Genomic DNA, 23,969 nt, shown 5'->3' with positions numbered 1-23,969 from the left:
TGCGAGTAGAGAATTGAATGGAAAGGAGAAACATGCAATTTGATATATCTGTGGAAAGCCTGTTCTAAGGCTAAATGCCAAGGCCTTGAGGTGGGACCATGCTTAGTATTTTTGAAAAGTGAAAATGAAGTCAGTGAGTTTGGACCAGAGTGAATGCAGAGGAGCTCAGTAGGAGATAAGAAAGAGATATGACGGTTGCATCCAAGCAAATTACAATAAGAATGTCTAGGATAAGAATTTTGTTTTTTTATGGATGATTTAAACAGTGCTATTGTCTTGATATGAGTTATTTTGTAAAGGGTCACTCTGGCTGGTGAACAAATACAGTTTGAAGGCAGGGTGGGTGATGCTTTAAAGCATCAAGTTAGGAGCAGTTCCATGGTTGTTGAAACAATTCAAGCAAGCAAGGGTGGTGTCTCGAACTAGTGTGGGAATAGTGAGGACACTGAGACATGATCAGTTTCAAATTATATATTTAAAAAATACACCCTACACCAGAAGGTTCTTGGCTGCGACCCTAACTTCATTTTATCATATTCTTTTCGTTGCTTGATTTGATTCATCCCCCACAGACTCCTTGTTGTTCTGTGAATTCTCCAAAGTACATCGCTTCTTCAAGTGATCTTTTCTCTTGCTGGAAAGTGGTCTTCCCAGAAGTCTAATGGTTTACTTTCCTTTGCTCCATTTAGACCCTTTCTCAGTGTCCCTCTAATAAAGACCTTTCCTCTCTATCCCATCTAGATCGAAAAGCAGCCACCATCATTCTCTATCTACTTTGTTCTACTTTAACTTTTCAACATAGCACTTAATATCTCTACTTCAAATAAATTATGTATTTATGTTATGTTGTGGGTCTCCTCCATTTCATGACAATTGATTTTGTTCACCACTGTCAAAACCAAATCCAACTTTCTAAAATATTGTGTCATTTCCGCATTTACGAACTTGAATCATTCCATATTTCCTGAAGTTCTGATTATCATATGGCACTGATAAATATAATGACCACAACCTGCTAAGTATCGCCATCCAGTCACTCAATTTCTTCTATCACTCAGTTTTGGAATTTCAAGAAGGGGAAAACAATCCTGAATAAACCTACTTTTTGGCACAGTTAGACCCTGAGATAATATCCTTCAAGTGTCTGTATTTCGGTACGCATTTTCTCAAAGCCAGCTCCCTGTTCCCTACCCAATTTGCCCAGATCTCACCTTGCTATTCTAGGCATAATGATGCAAAGAGTGAAGCAGATTGACAAGAGATAAATTATTACAATTGTGCTTGGTTTCTGCATGAAGGGAACTATTGTACACACTCAAGGAGTCAGTATTAAAAAATGTTTGCTCTTTGAGCTTTTATGCTGGGGGATTTGAGGTGTACTTAGCTCAGGAGATTTTTGTCCACATAAAGCACTTTTGTTGAAAATCTGCTTTTCTCCTGCTTGTTATTATTAACCAAAGCGCCTGCTTTTATCAAAATTGTAAAGTCACTGCTGTTTCTCTTCCCTCTCCCATTTCGCATTATATTCCTTGGCTTCTTTTACCTTCCTTCTCTTTTCATAAAGAACCCACCTCGCTTCTTGACCACAGCTGGTATCAACTCCCATTTCATTCTTATGCGCATTTTGGTTTTTGTGAATTAGGCACAAGATAATATAAATAATTGAATTGCACGAAGTCACGATGAACTACCAGCACTTCCTCTCCCCCTTGCATGCACAGTCATTTTTGCCTCTCCAAGTCATTTTTTTTAAAGATTTTATTTATTTATTCATGAGAGACAGAGAGAGAGAGAGAGAGGCAGAGGGAGAAGCAGGCTCCCAAGGAGCAGGGAGCCCAATGCGGGACTCGATCCCAGGACCCCGGGATCACGACCCGAGCCGAAGGCAGACGCCTAACCATCTGAGCCACCCAGGCGCCCTCCAAGTCATTTTTTGATCCGGCTTTGATTTCAGGCAATGGAAAGAAGTAGGTTTTGTTCTGCATCACTTTAACTTAGGGTATATTCTTTAAAAGAGAGGAGAAACAGAATAGAGGAGAATCAGGCCACTTTCATGGAAACTTCTCTTATATATTAGCGAGAAGAGGTGAAGCAACCTGGTCTCCGGCCCTTTTAAAATCTCTGCACTGCTCACTAGAACATTTAGCCTTTGAGCACTTCAAATGTGGCTACTGCAAATGAGGAAATTAATTTTTAACTGTATATAGCTTTAATTTATTTACGTTTAAATATCCACACATGGCTAGTCATTCCTGTACGGGACAGCATCACAATAGTAGATAGAGAATCGACTGAGTCAGGGAACGTCAGGCATATTTGCAGCGCCTTTATTTCTGCGAGATGGAATTGGAAGGAGTTGGAAGTCTTTTTGCTGCCCCACTAGGCTCTTTGAGCTCACACTCGATATACTGCTGAAGGTGGGAAAGTTGAGGCTAATATAAGTCATGTATACCTGACAACCTGCAGATCTATCCGGTCACAAGGAAGCATGTGGTTACCTGGCACGTGTCATGGTGCTTCCTTTGGATATGGCTTAAAGCCGATTTCCTGTTTTGAGATGTTTTTCTCTGCCTTTCCATAACTGTCCTAAGAAATGTTTGATTTGAAATAAAGAAACAAACACCCCATTAATTAATTAATTAATGGTTATGTAACTCAGTAGCTTTTATTTATGGCTATCCTCTACCTTTGATAATTCCCCCCCCCCCCCCGGATTACAACACTAATCGTTTTTCACATATATTCAGTCTAAAGTCTTGACTTGTTTAACATGATAATAAAAGCCAACATAAAACAATAACTGTGCTTACTATGCCGCGGACCTATTCTAAGTGCTCTGAATATAAATTCCTTTCGTTTCATGAAGTAGATATTACTATCATGCTCATTGTATATTGTACAGGTTGGAAAATAATATGCTCTCTTACCCATAAGCTTACAGTTTGAAGACAAATATTTCAACTATTTAAGAAATGTTGTGAGCTCTTCAAACTCTTCAAAGTATATATCTTCGTTGTTATAAACTCAATGTAAAAAAAGCTGATATATATATATATATATATTACTGGTTTATTCACTCAACAAATACTTACTGAGCACCAAATATTGGTCAGGGACTGTCACAAATAAACTGAAGCTGACAACTATTAAACCCAACATTGAAATGTAAATTAATTACTCTAATTGGAAATTCAATTTTTCTGTATTTAATTATTCAATATTTCTAGTCTCCTAGACATAGAAATTTTTATCAGAGAAGTGATGGGACAAGGATATAGTCAATTCCTTTCAAATTTGGGGGAAAATTGTGCCTCGTAGTGTCCAAGGCAAGTAGAAGAGACACCTCAGCAATTTCAGCCGAGCTAGTCACACAATTTTTATGCACAACATAAGTTGTACTACAGCTGCTGAAAACTGACTTTCCTTTATTGCTTCCCTAATGATTTTATTCATTAAATTGTATTTTCCTCAATTTACTACTTTTATAATATGAGTCCATGATACATTGTGTAATCTATAGATAAGATTCTGACTTTGAGGTGTTCACAATCTATTAAGAACAGTGTGCACAAAAGAATCATTTACTTAGAAAATATCTTTAGACTAAGCCAAAATAAGATGCTTAAAATACCTTTTTTTCCAGAAATTCATAATGAATACATCACATTATGATATTGCTGCGGTCAAATATTCTAATACATAATCTTATAGACTTAATCTTCTGAGCCAAATGATCCTCTATACTCACTACACTAAACTTGAAGAGGATGGATATCACAAGTCAGACGTTAATACTCTGTGATATTGTTTCTCCAAACTGCTGACTGTAAATATGTGTCCTTTGAGTTTACGTTAGGCAATTATCCACGGAAGTCAAATATCCTCAAGTAACTGGGTAAAATTGCCTTTTGATTAAGCATTTTCTAAGAAGACAGAATAGCAGCAGTCTATTTAATTTTTAAATTACAATTACATTTTGCACCTTGATTCTTCCATTGAATTACTACCAAATGTCTCTCTTTCCTGATACCAGTTTAAAGCACGTGTATTTTGAGCATTGCTCTTGGGGCAAATAGATATGGATTTCACTCTCAGGTTTCCCATATCAATAGTTGCAAAATCATTAACAGGACACAGACAATATATTTTTTGTACACCTACTATGTGCCAAACACCCTACTCCTTAATTGTCAGGGTTTTTTTTGTTTTGTTTTGTTTTGTTTTATTTTAATTAGAGAAGGCTATAAGAATAGGTAACTGTCAGAACTGGGATTGAATCTTACAGATTTCTCTAAGGTATAAGCTCTTAATCACCAAAAATGTACATTCATCTCCTTCTGCCCTTCTCCCTTTTCTTCGCGCTCTTCTTCCCACTCAACATGTCTTCTGGACATCTCTTCAGCATCCCTACTAGAGGTCAAGTCATGAAACACATTTCTTCAAAAACAAACTCACAAACCAGGTAGATTGAGCATGAACTTCCCTATCAATATTTTATAGAGAGTAAAATGCACGGTTAGGTTCACCAGTATTGGACTCAATCTAAGTGAATTTATCTATTTAATAGCAATCGAAACACATGAAGAAATCTCCCTCACTCCTAAAACCGTCCCTAAAATTTGATGTCCAATTTAGCAAATAAAAATATAGGTCATCTCATTAAATTTGGATACTTACACTAAAAAAACCCCAAAAAACAAAAAACAAGTTGCTGTTTATCTGAAATTCAAATTACACTAAGCATCTTATATTTTTACCTGGCAACCGGAGGGAAACAATCTTCGTCTCACAAAATGCAAGCAATCATGATTACGTATTTTGAAGGGTGGGGGGAAGTCAGTATGACCTTTTATTGTTAATCAGTGGCAAAACACTATGCTGCTTTTGCGAAGTGATGGAGTAGAAGACCTGATGACATTTCCCGTGTCAGGGACGCATGTGGACACTGTTAGGCTCTGGGAAGATTCCAGCACCGAGGGCTCCACACTATGTGTTACATGTTCGGTTCATACTAATAACTGCAATGTGGCCGGCCCCCAGGACAGTCCAGACAGCAGGCAACAGAGGAATGCCGGCTTGCAAACTTAGGCCAGCGCTGTATGAACTGCTGATTAGGGTGGTGCCAGTTTTCTACACTATAAAATCTCTTTTGCGTAATTCAAAACATTTTTAATATTTTAGATAAATGCTTTCTTGAATTAAGTGCACGTAGTCTCATTTCTGGCTCACATACGATCTTTATTATTTGGTTCCCTCATCCAGAGTGGTGACTGAGCAGCCAGGCCAGCTCCCTCTTTTTTTTCCTGGATCCTTTGAAGAACTTCCAATTGGGTCATTTTTACTGATTGCAAATTTCTAGTGTCTCTTGCCATTCTGAAAACTTTCTGCCTCTGTATAATCTACCTCCTAATTCTTTCCTTAGTCCCCAGAAGTTTTATCCTGGGGCAGACGCAATTTATTCTTCAGTGCTTATTCAAGAAGACTTTCCATATCCTTGCCAAAAAGCAAGGCTTTGCCAAATGGAATTCCTGTATGGAGTTCTTTCAAAATCATGGCTTCCAATCAGAGGTGCAGCCAAAGAACTATCCGGGCAGCCACATTAGCTGTCATGCTTTTCAAAGTCGCTGGCAGGCCGCCGAAAGCACAGTCTGCCAAAACCCCCACTTCCATTTTACCCAGAGCGCGAGTCTTCAAGGACGTTCTCTCAGCTCCCGGAGCCCCTTAGAAATGGCTCCAGTGGCTCTGCCAGTTTCCTGACTGAATTCGAGTTCCTGCTGCTTTGAAAGTTTGCTAAAGGGAAACATCTGCTTCTCTGTGGGTTTGGTTCAGTTTCCAGTAAGGCTGCGAGCTTTTTTTTTTTTTTTTTTGTCTTTTATGAAATGTTAGCAATTTCAGCATCCATGTTTTTAGCAGCTTCCCATATTTCAGCCTTTAAATATAAATACGTTTGTATTTTACGCAGTTTCTTGGGAGCACTGGAGATTGATCTTTTGAGTCTCAGAGCATCAGTATGATATTAAGTAGAGTCTAATCTCTACAATGTATAATGTATCCTCCGTATTGTTTAACTTCTCTCCCCTCCCCCTCATCCCCATTAGCCTTACACCACGGACACAGTTCTACTGGGGATGCTTGGTTGACCCATACCTATATTTAATTAAATATCTCACTTGCTTTATAATTTTGGAATGAGCCACCCAAATTTATATAATTCTCTGGTCCTTGGCTTTTTCATCTAAAATGGGAGACTTCGGGGGCCGCTCCATGACCTAGAATGTGCATTCTAATTCCAAAACTCAAAAGTCTATTGCACCATTTGGGTACCTGGAATTTTCATTCTTGATAATATTGCAAGAATATTTTCTCTACAATTTCTTTAAAAAGGTTTTACTCCATAAGGCATTAAGTCAGTAAACAAAAGTAAGGAAGCATCCATGGAAGATAATTAGAATTGAAAGGCTGGGCTTCAGAAACTAACTATTATTATTGGCATTAAATACCTATTTTTTTACACAAATTTTTACAATTGTTATTAGCCGGGTGTATTGAAAAGCATGTAAACATTAGGTCAGTCATACCTCACTCTGATGCTCTACTGAGTCACCTAGCTTCCTCATTCATCCCACTTCCTTAATAACTTATTATGCCAATAATTTCCCAAATGACATCTATACTTCTACTCTCTTTCCTGGGCTTCTAATCTATATAACCCCCTCTCTATTGGACATCTCTACTAAAATGTTCCATAGGCAGCCTGAACTTAATGTCTAAAAATATGTGCAAACCCTCACTCACTATTTTCTTCCCTAATTCTTTCTACTCCCTTTCCTGTCATTGGAAATGGTACTTCCATCCTCTAAGTAACACCTGTCAGAAATGACCACAGCATCCTTCTCTTTTGCCCTGACTTCCAGCATCTAAAGAATCACCAGATCCTATCAATTCTGCCTTTTACGTCTCAGCAATCTTTTTATTTCTGTCTTATCATTCCCCTGGTCCATGCCCCGCCCTCTCACCACCAACCCTTTAACCACAGTTCGGCCTCAGGTCCTGCCCCCGGTCTGATCCAGACTCAAGCCGGCAGCTAGAATGTGGCTTCAATACCATAAATATTGGCATGACACTCCTCTACTTTAAAATTTTAAATCCAAAGTCCTTGATTTAGTTGAGAAGACTTTAATAATCTGGCTGCTGCTTATCTCTTCCACCTCATAAATTGTCACTCTGACTTCTTTGTTCCAGATATGTTGAACTACTCACTGGTTTGAGGCCTTTCTTCTTGTAGCTTTCCCACATGCTGTTCCCTGCAGTGGTGTCATTCCATAGTCCATATATATACGACTATTCCATATATATATATATATATATATATATATATTCCATATATATGACTAGTTTCTACTCACACTTACCTTCTCCATCCTGCTTTGTGCTCCAGGGGCCAATTTTGAGAGCAACATCTATATCTGTCTTACTTTCCGGCTTCTAGTAGAATTCAGCCAGCAGGAAGCACGGACAAACGGTTGGAGGGAGGAGAGTGAAGTTGGAATATGTCTTCCCTGGGCCCCCTCTCTGCAGCATTCCCGTGGGTTGGCTCCCTCCCTTGACATCCTGTGAACTAAGGTCATGGTTCCTGTAAAGCAGTGGCTTCTGCAAGAAGCCTCTCTGTCTCCAGGTTCCCGTAACCTCTCTCTCTTTCAGCCTTAGTACAGTGCCCTGCAATCTCCCTCCTGGTGTCCTTAGACCTTACTCAGGCCTTTGAAATTGTCCATTGATTAAACTTTCCTCAAATTATCTAATTGTAACATTCCATCTGCCTTCTGCAAGAAGCTGCCTCATACAGAGATCCTGATATCTGTATTTAGATGCCCTAGTCTGGAGTTCAGAGGAAAGGTCACAGCCAAAGATAGAAATTTTAGAATTGTTGATAGCATAAAAAGTGCAAGTAGAGTTATTGTCACAGGATTGGATGGGTTTCCTAAGGGAGAAAAGTATAGAGAACAAAGAATAGCTTCTTAAGACTTAGCTAGGAATCATTCCAAGGTTAGAATACGTAATAGAGGGTAGTTTGGCAGGGGTGGGGAGAACTGTACTGGACACTGGCAAGAAGTAAAGTAAGTGAAATTCCAGACAAGACACCAAAAGAAGCTTGTCTGACAACACTCCCTGCTCGATTTTTTCAATGTCTTTCTGATATCTCCCAGAGTACCTTACAATGGTCTACATCTTCCCCAAGGCTGAAAATTTCACAAGTGATAGGACCAACATGACTAGCCAACAGTCTTGTGGATCACTGTATATGCCAAGACATATAAGCAAGACACAAAAACACATATTGGTAACATATCGATATGTTATCACTTTGGGGTAACTGCTTGAAGGAAACCACATGTGTTGCACCTATGCAGACAGACACACACATGCCCACACACATCGTGACCAGGGGGAAAAACTAATAATGTGATTAAAATATTTTTAAGAAACATTTCCTAAAGAAGACATGAACTGCATATATACCTCACCCACTGTTTAACACTGTGCAAAGCAGCTTAGCTCATTTGGTCCACACTGAAAAACTCTTGTCTTTTACCATAAGATCTTTGCTATTCTCTTGCATAATTGTTGCATAGTATTTTATCCACTGAACTTCAGAGATTCCTGTATTCATTTTTCTATAAGGTGACTGCCCCTCCAACAAAATATATAAAAACAAAAACAACAAAACTCGGGCGCCTGGGTGGCTCAGTTGTTTAAGCGACTGCCTTCGGCTCAGGGCATGATCCTGGAGTCCCGGGATCAAGTCCCACGTCGGGCTCCCTGCTCAGCAGGGAGTCTGCTTCTCCCTCTGACCCCCCCCCCTCTTTCTCTCTCTCTCTCTCATTCTCTCTCTCAAATAAATAAAATCTTAAAAAAAAACAACAAAACTCAACAAAACTTTGAAACTATTGTTTCTTCAAGGTGTCCAATTCGAGACCACTTTTTCAGGCCAGGTTATCCATTATTTTTGGGGTTTTTATTTTACTATAAAATCTGTGATACATAGACACTTGCAAGCATTTGGAATAGTTTCCAGGTATGAGCACTGCAGTGCGTTAATGGACTGTTCTCTATTATGACTATCACTGAAACAGTTATGGAAAAAGGATGACTCAGTAAATATTTTTGATTTGTTGGGAAGCACAGACTATTGAGAAATTAGCAAGCTGGTTAGAAAATAAACTAGACATTCAATTGGAAGAAAATCAGTAAATTGTGATTAGGACAGTGAGAGATGAAACAGTAAGCTAATACTTAATTAACAAGATAAAAGATAGTATTTATAATGCCAATTGCACTCTTAGGTCATGGATCCTGTTTATGACAGCCCATTTGTTTGCTTTCTTCTACAGAGCTATTTGATGGATTTGGGAGCCTGAGTTATGAGCAAAGGGATGAGACGCACAGGTAAAAAGAGGAGGCAGACAAAGTGGAGCTCAGAAGCTCTCCGAAGGCTTTGCTCCACTTGGGGGAATTTTATGAAATGCATAGTATGAGTGGACTTTGGCCTTGGTATGTGTATATAAACCTATGAAGGAAAGGGGGTTTTACATTCAGAGTAAAATGAAAACTTTTAATGGCAATTCAGTTGATGGAAACCATGAAGGCCTAAGCCCCCAGGAATTCTGAAAGGTCATGGGATATGATTTTAAATTTCACAGGCCACGGTATTGGCAAGTTAGGATCAGTGCTTAAGCCAAGTCTACGAGATTTCCTACTGACAAGTAAACCCTAGCAGGCAACAAGGTTATACAAAAATAAGTGAAAGTTCTTGGGCTGTTGAAAACGTTGGGAAGGGATAACAGCTTTCTATAAGTATTAAAATGATTGGCAGGTGCAATTTGGTTAACTCAGCAGATCCGCAATGAGCCTTCTCCTACATAGAGTAGTGGTTGAGAACATACACGCTGGGATCGGATTCTCCCTTGCAGCACTTTCTAGTCATGCAAGTTGAGGTATGTTTTGAAATCTGCTCTGTTTCAATTTTCTCATCTCTGCAATGGAAATGATCATAATATCTACCCTCTAGAATTGATAAAAAGATTACAATTATTGTATATAAAGGCCTAAGTCTGTGTCAGCTTCATAGCAAACCCATATTAAATATCAGCTATTGATGGTGATAAAAGCAATTTAAATAGCATATCAGCTATATAACCTATACATTATTAGGAAATGAAATAAATAAAAATGGGGAAGTATTTTTTAAGAAGTAAAAAGTGTTGATGTAATTTCAATGGATGAAAGCTTAAGAACCCAGATCACATCTTCATATAAAGATGTTTAACAGAATCAAAATTATCCCCAAATAGGGAAATCGTGTGTTTCATCTTAGTGAGTATTTTGTGGGAGAGCAATAGTTCTCAACCATGATGGCACATTAAAACGATCTGGGGATACTGTAAAAAATAGACTTACTAAATACGATCATCTAGAGCTGACGACTGTGCACATCTATTGTAATGTAGAATCCGAGAAGCAAAGTTGCTGAGCTAATTCCCGCACTGACGGTGAGTTTGGACCAACTTTTCATTAACCTTCCCATGATAGGATAATAAATATGATTTCAGTATTATTGGTCATGATGGCAATGATTTTTTTCAACCTCTTTACCTTGCTCTTCACCTTCTTGTTTATATGGATGTTAGAATAATTCTAGAACTATCCTTTGCTTGAAGAGATAGAGAAAATGTCTCTGGCAAAATGTATTGCTTTAACCTTAGGTTTTCAGCCATACCCACTTAAAACCAACAATTTAAAAGGTTGATTTGTTTTATTAGGCTCCTGACTGTGAATGAGTTTTGTAGGACATGATAATTTTCTGAAATAATTACTTCCAGAATAAGTTCCTCCAATTTATTTTTAAATTAAGAAACTTAGAATCATGGCATTCAGAATACACACCCTGATTGATTACTGAAATGTGCTATATGCGTTGCCTAAGATCTAATCAGCATATTGTTGAGAAAGATTTCATACATATTTTAAATTTTCATATTTTTGCTGCATTTCAGTGCCACAAATTGTACTTTTCATTCAACGACTGTCCTATCAAACCTAATACATATTTGTAAATCTTAATTCAAACTCAATGGGTATGGATCCATACAAGCTTAAACTGCAATTTCGCACAACTGTAGTTTTAAATTACAAATCATGAATGCATTTAATGTGCTCTGCTGTCTGGAAAGTGGCTTAGAGAGCTACACGAATAAAAGGTGGCACAAAACACCATAGGGCAAGGAGAAAACATTTACTCTCTTTTTGATACTCACTAATAATTACTCTTAGTTCTACTTTCCTATATCCCACATCACGACGTCATCCTCTCCAAAATATATGATTTGTCATCTTCTGATATTTGTGCTCCAAACCAAAGAATTTTATGAATATTCTAAACATGCCATGCTCTTAGGGAGACTGACCTCTGACAAATGCAGTTGTAATATTATATCATTAAAATTTTGTATCATCTTGGTAATGGTATTGCTTAGAGCTTGCCAGCAGCATATCAGCATAGAAGACCACCCATGTGTTTTCTGCTGGGAAAACATCATTTATTCCAAAAGGACCACTCAGCAGATAAAAAAAGGATCTAGTGACCAGTTTATCCACAATTGACTCCATTTTATCACCACTACTAACCCTCTAAAGTTATCTGGCTTTTTCTCATCGTTCATAGCAGAGTTACTTTTCTAAAACATCGATTTATCATGTCATCCCATCCTTAGGAACCTGCAAAGACTCCCCATTGCCTAACAAAGACAAAATAGCTCCCTAAAATGCCCTTCAAAGTCTTGCATGCTCTCGTTCTGAAGACAGGTCCTCCTCACTCATGCCGTTCCTCTTCACACTCTGTCCCCTTGTATTTCTACTAGGTGTGTCCCCAGCCCTCTGAATTAGCTCATGATTTGCAGTCATTCTCAAGAGTACTTTGTTTCCTTCTCTATTTTATGAAAACCTCTGCCAACTACTCCTGCTTAGCAATGAAAACGTACTTGATCCCTTGTCAAGCAAGATCCTTTGCTTTTTCCCCATCACCCCCACTCGTGTCACTTGCAGCTGCTGAGTACTCCATTTTACTTGCCTTAGCTAGTTTTATTTCCTTGTCCTCAATACATTTTAAAGTTCTTAAAGATAAGGATCATGTTCTGTTTATCTTTTTATCTTTTTTAACTAGCACAATGCCCTGTTCAAAAATTATGCTCAACACATGTAAAGAAAAAAAAAATGAAACAAGTAAGAGATTATTTCCCATTATGTCCTTTTGGAATGCTACAGTTTGCTTAAAACTAACATGCTAAATGAAAGTGTACTAATATATCATCCATTCATGTGCAAGTGAAGCTATTATACTGAGTCTATTATATATAATCCTGCACATTATTGCATGATCTGTAGTCCTTCAAATACTCAGTAACCTCAGATTTCTTTTTTTTTTAAAGATTTTATTTATTTATTTGAGAGAGAGAGAATGAGAGATAGAGAGCACGAGAGGGAAGAGGGTCAGAGGGAGAAGCAGACTCCCCACTGAGCAGGGAGCCCGATGCGGGACTCGATCCCGGGACTCCAGGATCATGACCTGAGCCGAAGGCAGTCGCTTAACCAACTGAGCCACCCAGGCACCCAGTAACCTCAGATTTCTAAGACCTTTCCAGGAAATATTAGAAAGAATTGATTTTTATTTAATATAGTACTTTTTGAAAATGATGCTTGAGATGTTTTCAAGCCTAGGTGTCTTGTTTTCATATGATTATTTCAATCAAATTAATATAGCATTTAATTTTTATAGGTATGGATAATTTTGTCAAAGGTAACAGAAAGCATTAATATGCAGTAGAAGAAAATGTTTGTTTACTCTTATTCTTTATCAGATTTAAACAGACATGCATTAGAGAATTTATTCCATTCTACTTATAAAGAAACTGTTATAACTCTACTCTTTAAATACAGAAAATTGAAATAACAAAGAAGATTCAAGGGAAGCACATAAACTTTGCTACAAATAAAAGAGCTGCTTCATATAGTAAATATGTGGATATTTGATTCGTAACCCAGATGTTTGAAATTTAATCCTGTTCCTTGTGAACAGTTTCAAATCACAAACATATTTTATTATTTTATTTATTTATTTTCCTTTTAATATAAATTGGTGAAAAGGGTTTAGCCTTTCTTGAATAAGGACTATGTACCAGGTTCTCTGCCCAGAAAACCATAAATACAATTCTTTCAAGGTTGATATTGCTTTAGATTTGTAGATAGGAGAATAAAAATTATAATTTCCTCTTTTCAACTTGTAAAATATTTTTAGACCCTACTGTATAATCTATTCCCTACAACCAGCCCAGAATACTCCATAGAAATAAGAAAACCCTACAGCTGATGTGTGGAAGCACAAGGTAAAGATTCAACAGAAAAATATGAAACTAAGTGAAAAATTATAAAGATGATAAGTCCCTGGAAAATATAAATAGAAGACAGGATATACATATTTTTATAAAGATGATAAGTCCCTGGAAAATATAAATAGAAGACAGGATATACATATTTTTTCTCCTTATTCTATCTTTGTGTGATTCTTTTATATAAGAGCATAAAAAGATTTATAAACGTCAAATGTATGTGGACTAACTGTTTGGGGCTTGGATGCGGTCTTAGAGCTGCACCAAACTCTATGGAGTTACAGTTCACAAACGTCTATGTGTAGTGCTCATGGCACAACAATATCAGGAGCCTAATGGTAAGAAAATTGCTGCAACAGCCTACCTAAAGGACATAAACTATATTCCTGAATGGACTCCTTAGTATTTAATAACTTAAGGAATTTCTAAAGATTTTAGATAGTAATTTCATTGGATCCTGAACCTGTTTCGTCAAATGCAATGATTTTATGGGAAAATTGGTCTCTGAAATTAGCCTAGCCATAACATTATCACTTAAATAGATAAATTGGTATAAGGGCACACTAAAACACAACTTAAAGCATTGGGAGACATAAATACTGACTAGCAAATAGACCACACTGTCATATGGCAATCAAAATAAAATACCTTTAAAACTGACATTGATACAAGTGATTTAAATATATATTATTTGGCATAGGCAAATGCTGAGTTTGCCTATGTTCTTAGTCCTACCTTATCAGTATATGTTTACTTATATTTTATCTATTCATAGCGTATTTGACATAACTAGAGTTCTAGGTATTTTCACTAACTAGAAATCTAGCTCTTGTAAGCAAAAAAGTAATTTTTGAAGCTGATCTCACAAAATTGAAATAAGCAGGAACAAAAGACAAACCCCCAGAAGTTCCTGCTCAATGGGTCATCTGGTCAAGATGCTGCCACGTGGCAACTTGCTCTGTAAACTCCCTTTATCTTTGTATCACTCACTGGCGACTGAGTTCTAAAGTGAAAGAATCCAGGTGACTACGCTGAGGTCACAAGCCTGTCCCTTAGCTGTCAAAGGATGAAACAGGGAGGATTTGTTCTTTCTGCTTCTACCACAGGAGGCAGATCACTGCCTTCCGCAAAACTAGGCACCATGAGGATTCACCAAAGGAGGGAATTAGGGTCATACATGTCAGCAAGAAGGGCCATTGGAAACATTTCCTTATTGTCGAGATGATGTAAAGACAATGTACTGGAGAAAGAAGGGATCCACGGGAGAGACACAGAGGTGATAAGGAAGAGAATTCACATTTTAAGCAAAATAGACATTATCTCGATTTTAAAGGAAGTGTTCCGGTGACCAGGGCAGGGAGGAAGAAAGTGCAGCTGAGAGGTTAATCAAAGGAAGACTGGTGTAAAGAACGGATGATCCGGTACATATGTAAGTAATTGAAATCGTGAATCCTTACAAGAAAAGTTAGAGCAGGCTAAAACCACAATTTTTATAAGTACATATACATGAGAATATAAAGGGGAAAGAGACAGTGGCATACAGTGTACGTTTTTATTGCTTTCATTTTTAATGACAAAGAGTGTTAGAACACTGACAATTTCTAATGCCATCAAATTTTTTGAAGAATTGACGTAGAGAATGATTTGTATTAGTATCAACAATATGACAGTATACTGATTCTTGAGGTTTTAATATTTATAGTCTTCAACTGCACTTGGCCTTCATTTCTCATTTCTTCTATACTGCTTTGTTTGTTCTCTATGATAAATCATTACACTACGTTTTAAAAATCATTATTTTGGGCTACTTTAGTATGCCTCTTTTCTTTTCTTTTTAGAGATTTTATTTTATTTGAGAGAGAGAGAGAGCACAAACAAGGGGAGCAGCAGAGGGAGAGGGAGAAGCAGGCTCCCCTGTGAGCATGGAGCCCAGTGCGGGGTTGGGTCCCAGGACCCTGGGGGTCACAACCTGAGCCAAAGGCAGATGCTTAACCACCTGAGCCACTCAGGCACCCCAGTCTGCCTCTTTTCTAATGTATAAATTCCTTGAGGGTGTAGAATTAAATTTATGCAATTTGATATCATAGCATCTAGCATAAAGCCTAGGATTTAGATGGGTGTGCAATAGATATGAGATGAATTAATAAGATGTATATGAAAAGTGGCAAGGAGAATATTCCCCGAGTCCATTTGTTCACCAGTTCCCAACCTCAAAAGTTTGATGCATTCTAACTGAGATAGTCGTTTTCCAACAGGGAATATTAACAAATAATCCAAAGCTATTTTTTTCTTTGATCCTCTTAATTCAGTTCAACAGGTAATTATTGTGTCTCTTATATATAGCACATGGCGCCAAGTACCAGAAATACACATATTCATAAAATGTTTTCTTTTCCTTAAGAAGCCTATGGTCTGATCTGAGTGCATCTTTATCTCATTCCTGAGCTCCAAACCAGATGAACGGACACTGAATGTCTATAGACATAGCATGGGAATCTGCTTTAAATAAGTCCATGTGATTCTTATGTATATTAAATTTTGAGAATCAGAATCTTGATAGACGGTAGAGAAGGAGTATGATGAAAACAATCTGCAATCTTAAAAGAGAGATAGATGGGGAATGTCATTAGAGTAAAGAGCGTACAAGATGCATCCAGGCATTTTTATGAGTGTGTGGAGATTCTTAAATGTGTATGAACTGAAATATTAAAAATGGTATATAATCTCTATGGGCAGGTAACCAAAGTCAAGTTGGTTTCTGTAGAATCTTACATAGTTATGTATCAGCTGGATTAACAGTGCAAAAAAAAAACCAGGAAAAAGGAAAACTTTTTATAACTCCTCCCGTGTCATCTGAAATTTGGATAATTCATCACAACTGCCATAATTTGCAATATGTATTCAGAAAAGCTCCTGTATCAAAATAAGAAGGGTGACACAGGTCTCTGTCATTGGGAATTGTCAGTAGGGGAGTTACATGCAGCCAAATCTGTCTTTTGTTTCTGTGTTAGAGAGAAAGCAGATTGATACTAAATCGATTGTATTATTTCAAACAAGAAGGAGAAACAAAATCTTCACAACGGAAGAACAGTCTATGATTAAAACACAGTTATGTGAAACAGCAGGTTGGTATCCAGAATTTTACTGGACATTGGCAATTTTTAAGACAGAACCAATTGTTTTGTTTTGAAAGAATTTATCAGTCAATGTCTGGTTGTGAATATAAAACAGATGTAAATCTTAATATTTTGATCCTCCATACGTTAAACGTCCTTAAAAATAAGAAAGCACTTTTGTAATTACAATCTGTGATTTTCTGGATAATTGTATGCTTTTCAAAATACTGACTAAAATCTGCACCATTGAATGTATATAATTTAAAATATATGTGTTTTTTATGGAGTATGACCAAGACATTATGACGCAGTAGAAAAAGTAGAAGTAAAAAAAGACATGGGTTTATGTGTGAACCTTGAACATCTGTTTTCAAATTAAGCGGCTCTTCCTGCTTCTCTATAGGGTATTTCTAATAAAAAAGGGTAGTAAGATGAGCAAAGGATGGATCACAGATGAAGATAAGCAGGGTAGACAGCAAAGAAATAACAAGAAATAAATTTGGCTGAGACCAAGATTGAGATATTTCATATGGATAAAGGTTTTATTAATTCTCTTTTAAAAGGAAGATTTGGAACCTAATACAAAATCCAGTGTATATTATCTGTGTATGATCTGTAATAGCTCAGGAAGTAATTTTTAGTACTTATTATACACTTTCAATTTTATTATGTGTATTAAGCTTCTCAATTATCTATTTTTGTCTTTATAAAATCTAAGGTAAGGGGCAGCTGGGTGGCTCAGTCGGTTAAGCGGCTGCCTTCGGCTCAGGGATTGAGCCCTGCGTTGGGCTCCCTGCTCAGTGGGGAGCCTGCTTCTCCCTCTCCCTCTGCCTGCCGCTCCCCCTGCTTGTGCTCTCTCTCTCTCACTCTCTCTCTCTCTGTCAAATAAATAAATAAAATCTTTAATAAAAAATAAATACAATCTAAGGTAAAACATTCTTTGGGTATATTATTTTTTTAAAGATTTTATTTATTTATTTATTGAGGCAGGGGGCAGAGGGAGAGGCAGAGAATCTCAAGCAGACTCCGTGCTCAGCATGGACTCCCTGGGGTGGGGTTTGATCTCAAGACCCTGAGATCATGACCTGAGCCGTAATCAAGAGTCAGACACTCAACCGACTGAGCCCCCCAGGCATCCCTCTAGATATATTATTAAATAAATATCTATACCAAGTGGACTTAAAGTTAGTATTCTGGTGAATACATTTGTGTTCATGCTTTCACAAAATACATTCTTTCCTGACAAAGATACTGTAAACTGGAAACAGTGCCAATAAATGTAAAATATTTTTATAGAACAAGCATTGAAAAACATTCTCCTTATACAAAGCTATTCTTTCGTGTTGTGTTTAATTCGGTTACAACTTGCCCAGTGAAAGTTGGTTTAAGAAACAACAAATGGATTTTAAGATATAATCCGTGAAAAGAGACCAGAGTTTGCAAATAAAAGTTTCTGTAATCATTCTCAGATGGGCGCTGAGCATTCAGCTAAGTGCATTTCTAGACATTTCACAGAAAACTGAGAAATAGTCTCTTTTCTTGGCTCCTCTAATACTTAACAGTTGATAGCGTTTTATAAAGTTAATGTCAATGTGATAATTTATTCAAATATTAAGTGCTGAAAAGAATATATGTTGAAATATCCAGAGGCCATATTGAAGTTTCTTTGTATTATTTATAAAATTTGATAAGGAAACTGTTGGGACACTATCAGTAATTAAAAGAAATGAAGGAGAAACTTTTAAGTCATCTGCCAACATGCTTCCGAACATAAAAGAGGTAATTTTAAGCTAATAGTTTTATAATCTATTCCCCAAGAGGTGTAGTCTTATTTTTAAATACATCTTTTAAATTCAAAGGTAACGGGAGGTATGTCTTTGATCACCCAGGACTTTATATGGATTATCAAATGGAGAAAGAGGGAAAGCAAGAAAAAGAGAAGTTTAACCCACAGGATTACTAATCCACTTAGTGAATGGAGCTTTCATTTTTCTCTTTACTGTTCTGTTAGCTCGTTTTCTGTCAACACAGGTGTGATGCTAGAGCTCATCTAAATGTGTCTGCAATTCCCTGCACCTGTGGATCACCATCAGGCCAATAAAAAAAAAAATTAAAAATTAAAAAAAAAAGATTTGCCCCCAGTTTTACTTGAAGATGTTGCAATTTATTCAGGCTTAACAAGGCAAAAGAGAAAAGTCTTCGGGACAGTCTGTTCTGAAAATTTGACTTTTTCTTTTTTCACTTCAACAGTTAATTTCTTCTGTTATCAGTATAAAAGAAAAGGTGAAATTTTAGGACTCAGGGGTCCCCTTATTTAGCCATAATAATCTCTGAGTTTACGGACAGGATAAAAACCAGCTACACTGACATAAAATAAGTTGTTTTTTCAATCACAGTCCTGCCAATCCATTTCTGTGGTACCCAGATGCAGGAACAAAAATATTCTTAGTTGGTGCTATGCAGAATGCTTCAGTTATAAAGTGGTTGAATAAATCTTATCATTATGCAAGAGAATGGAATTAGAGTAAAGGAACGTTGAGATGATGGTTGAGACACTATAACACTAGACTAGAGAAAAAGGTCATGAGAGTCTGATTGACAATCGAAGTCTAAGACAAAATACGCTTTATTAATAGCAAGGTTATTTCTCTAAATAATCATCATTAATAATATACTGTGATACTCTGTTTTCTCTGGGAGAGGATTAAAAGTTCAGATCCATATTATCTTATAGAGAAGACTGAGCAACATTAAAGATGGTGCCAAACTAATATTTACTGGATCATGGAATGATTTATTTTATAGAAATTTTCTCAGTTGTAGAATTCATCTCAACAAATTTTACCTGTAGTAAGTAAAAGCCATGGTTATACCATGGTTAGATTAGGGGTAAAATCAAAATGATATGTGGGACCTTTCTCTTACTATAATACTGAAAGCATGTATTTAGGATGTCTTAATTGATCTATGACACTATTATGTCTGTGCAGCAGGTGGTTTATAATAATACTGCTAGACCAATAGTGTTAAAATTATGTTACATATGTGTATATTAAAAATACACATGAGGGTGCCTGCGTGGCTCAGTTGGTTAAACGACCGACTCTTGACTTGGGCTCAGGTCATGATCTCAGGGTCGTGAGATCGAGCCCCACATCAGGCTCCACACTCAGTAGAGAGTCTGCTTGAGGTTTCTCTTCCTCTCCCTCTTCCTCTGTCCTTCCCCCCCCAGTCATGCATACTCTCTTTAAAATAAATAAAATAAATCTTTGAAAATTACACATGGATATTCATTTACTATATATGTTACATGCACACATACATGATGCATATAATATATAAGCACTTTTGCATTTTATATATAGTGTGTATATATATATGTGTGTGTGTGTGTATGTATGTGTGTGTATATATATACATATACACACACTCAGAAGAGCACATTTATTTCTAGTACATGTAGGAAGTCTTCATATTTCAATTCAATGATAGTTTTTCTGTGATACCTTTCTTGTCAAGCTCTTTCATTTACTCTACCCAGAAGACTGTCCACCACCTTTTTGGCAGTCGTACTACTACCATGTGTTTAAATGATAGCAAAGATAGAACTCAGGTGTGCTTATTTATTTTCTTTCATGTATGCCTTTCTATATTAGACTGTAAACATCTCTACAGCATAAATCATATCCATTCATCCTGGTGACAATGTGTTTACCAAGTGCTCAGTAATTATTTATGGTTAGTGATACTATTTATTAACCATTTAATAAACATTTAGTAAGTGTTAGGCACTAGGATTATAATAGTGAGTGAAACAGATTATGGCTTAAGTGCCACTAAAAAGTATAAGAATCTATGAAAGCAAAATACCTCATCTGGTGGTCATTCAGGGAAGTCTTCCCTGAGGAAGTGAATTTTGAGTTACAAAATCAATTTTATGTAAAACTTAAGTAAAAGGTGTGGGAACATGTCCAAAATCTTTAAGTGGAAAGAAACATGGCTCCCTTAAGGAACCTTGATATTAACACATTAAAAAATATTTTTTTCAAAATGCACCCTAGAAAATAAGCTTTATAATGGATTAACTCTGCACAAAGCCTCTCTCCTACTAGTTTGCTATATGAAAATTTGTATTAGTATAACAATGCATGTACAAGGAGTTTCTCTTTGGCTTTCTAATATTGTGCTATTTTGGTTTCCAAAAGGTATATGTGGGCAGATTTTGGGTACATTCATTCATATCTGAGGAGCCAACTTTCTGCCATTTTCTCTCTTCAGTATCAGGATATAACCTGAAGTTTCTCTCATATGTCTTCTTAAGTTGTATGGGGCCCTTCCTTCTCATGTCACCTCACAGCAGCTACTTCGGAGTCCTGCTGTTATCCTTCCTTCCCACAAGCCCAACTCAGGACTCTGTGAGGCAGTAGGAATTGTTTAATATTGGTGGACTGGATGCATTCCAGGAATTTATCTTGCCATTTGATCAAAAGAATGATAAAAGATGAGAATCAGATTATATTGTTGAAGTCCTAAGATAACCTGAATAAAAAAAGTAATTCAATACCTGGCAGACAGTAGACATTAAAATGAAGCCATTAATTTAATTATTAAATAAAACAATAAAAAGTCTTATAAAATACAATTGCCCTGTAACTTTACCTGTAATTCCAAAATATCCTGATAGTACATTGAGTATCTAGTTCCTTGAATAACCAAAATATATGCTGTGACTCCCAATAATTGACAATCAAATGAATGTATGCATAGTCATGAAATGAGTTCACTCAAAAATGATATGCTGTCTCATCACTGTCTACTTTTATTTTGGAACACTTTAAAAAATTATAACTAATTATTTGTGTCTGTTTTCATATCTGTCTCTTCTTCTAATCTGTAAATGTCATGAAGGCAGAGAACATATCCCAGTCCTCAGGTCAGTACAGGACAATAGTAATAATGATAATAATTGTCATTTATTGAGTCCTAACTATGTTTCAGGCACTCATCAAAGAAATTTTCATGTATAACACACTGCCTCCTTATGTGCTATATACTTTGATTCTAGGATCAGGTAAAGAGAATGAAGCACATTCTACCCCATCTCTCCATTAAATGCAGCTATGAAACCTAGGCAGAATTCATGGAGTAACTCTTTATGGACTCGGGGAAGTAAACAGTAGTAGGTCAACTAGGGAAGAAGACCAAAATTTCAGTTACAACTAAAAATGTACCACTGATTCTATATAATCTCTTCCAGAAAAGAGAAGGAGGCAGTGCTGCCTAAGTTATTTTGAGGCCAGCATAACGCTGCTACCAAAATTACACAAAGACAATACAAGATAAACAAAAGACAATTACAGACCAATAAAAATATAGATATTAAGACTTAAACAGAACATTAGAAAATCAAATCCAACAATATATAAAGTGAATAACACACTATGACCAAGTGGAGTTCAGCCCTGGATGCCAAGCTGATCAATATTCAAAACTAAATGTAAACCATCTAACTGAGTGAACATACTAAAATACTAAAGAAGAAAAAAAATCACATGACCATATAAGTTGATGGAGAGAAAATATTTGACAAAATTCAATATCTATTCATAATAAGAACTGGTAAGCTCAGTAAACTTGGATTAGAAGAGAGCTTCCTTATTTTAATAAAGAATATCTACAAAAAACTTACATCTACAAAAAAAATCATACTTAACAGTAAAATTTTCCCCAGTTTATTGGGAACAATGCAAGAATATTCAATTTCAACACTCTCATTTAATGTCATACATGTAGTCCTACCCTGTGCAATAAGAAAAGAAAAATAAATAAAAGGCATAAAATTTAGAAAATATACCCATGCACAGATGATGTGATATTTACATAGAAAATCCCAAGTTATTAAAAAAAAATATTCCTAAAACTAATAAGTAAATTTCATAAGGTTTTAGGATACAAGTTCAACATACAATAATCAATTGTGCTTCTGTTTACTAGCAATGAACAATTCGGAAACAGAAGTTAATAAATAATACCATTTACAATAGCCCCAGAAATAAAATGCTTAGGTAAAAGTCTAACAGAGGATGCATAGAATCTATATTCTGAAATACACAGAACAAGACAAAATAAACCTAATGAAATGAGTTTTTTAGTAGAGTGAAATAAATTAAGACATACTATGTTCATGAATTAGAAAACTCGACATAGTAAATATGTCATTTAAGCCCATATTGATGTACAAATTTAATGCAATTCAATTTAAAAAATCCTGCAAGATTTTTGTGAATATGGGTAACCTTATTCTAAAATTTATATGAAAAACAAAGAATCTAGCATACCTACAATTTCTTAAATAAACAACAACAAACAAAGAAAATGGGAGGATTACCACCACATGATTCTACAATGTATTACACTGCAGCCAGTGTAGTATTGGTAAAAGGGAGGTATATAGATCAGTAGAACAGAAAAAGAGTCCAGAAATAAACTCACACTAATATGGCCAACTGATTTTTAACAAAAGTGCCAGGAAAATTCAATAAGTAAGGGATAATCTTTTCAACAAATAATGTAGGAAGAACTGAAATTGAAATGAAAAACAATGAACCTCAACCTAATTCTCATAACCTATGAGACATTCAATTTAAATGAATTATAGATCAAAAAACAGTAAATGTTAGTAGAAAACATAGGAGAAAAAGCTACACATGACATAAGCATGATCCATAAAAGCAAATATTGATAAACTGTACTTCATCAAAATTAAATATTTTACTCTGAGAAGGCACTGTTACAAGAATGGAAAGACAGGCTATACACTGGGAGAAAATGTTTATAAATTATATAATAAAAAAATGGATCTGTATCTGCATATATAAAAAACTCTCAAAATTCAACACTAATTGACAAACTAAACCTAAAGAGATAAAGACCCAGATTACCCAACTCAATATTGAAGGACAATAACAAAGTTGGAGGATTGAACTATTTGATTTTGAGATATACTATAAAGTAATAGTAATCAAGACTGTAGTATTGGTGAAAGAATGGACCCACATATCAATGAAACAGAATAGAGAGTCTATATAAACACAGTTAATATTTGATAAAAGAGCAAAGCAATACAACAGAGAACAGATATTCTTTTTAACACAAAGTGCTGGCACAACTGGATATCCACATGCAAAAAAAAAGTAATCGAAGCATAGGTCTTACACCCTTTACAAGATTACTGCAAAACGTATCATACATAAACATAAAAGGCAACCAAAATGCCCTTCAACAGATGAATGGATAAACAAACTGTGGTTCATTCAGTCAATGGATTATTATTCAATACCAAAAAGAAATGAGTTGCCAAGCCATGAAAAGACACAGAGGAAACTTAAATGCATATTACTAATTAAATGAAGCA

This window comes from Callorhinus ursinus, unplaced genomic scaffold (genome assembly GCF_003265705.2).
Source record: "Callorhinus ursinus isolate GAN/ISIS: 27379988/994484 unplaced genomic scaffold, GSC_fseal_2.0 scaffold9, whole genome shotgun sequence".
Classification (NCBI taxonomy): Eukaryota; Metazoa; Chordata; class Mammalia; order Carnivora; family Otariidae; genus Callorhinus; species Callorhinus ursinus.
The sequence above is the reverse complement of the archived record's forward strand: the minus strand, read 5'-3'. Positions refer to the sequence as shown.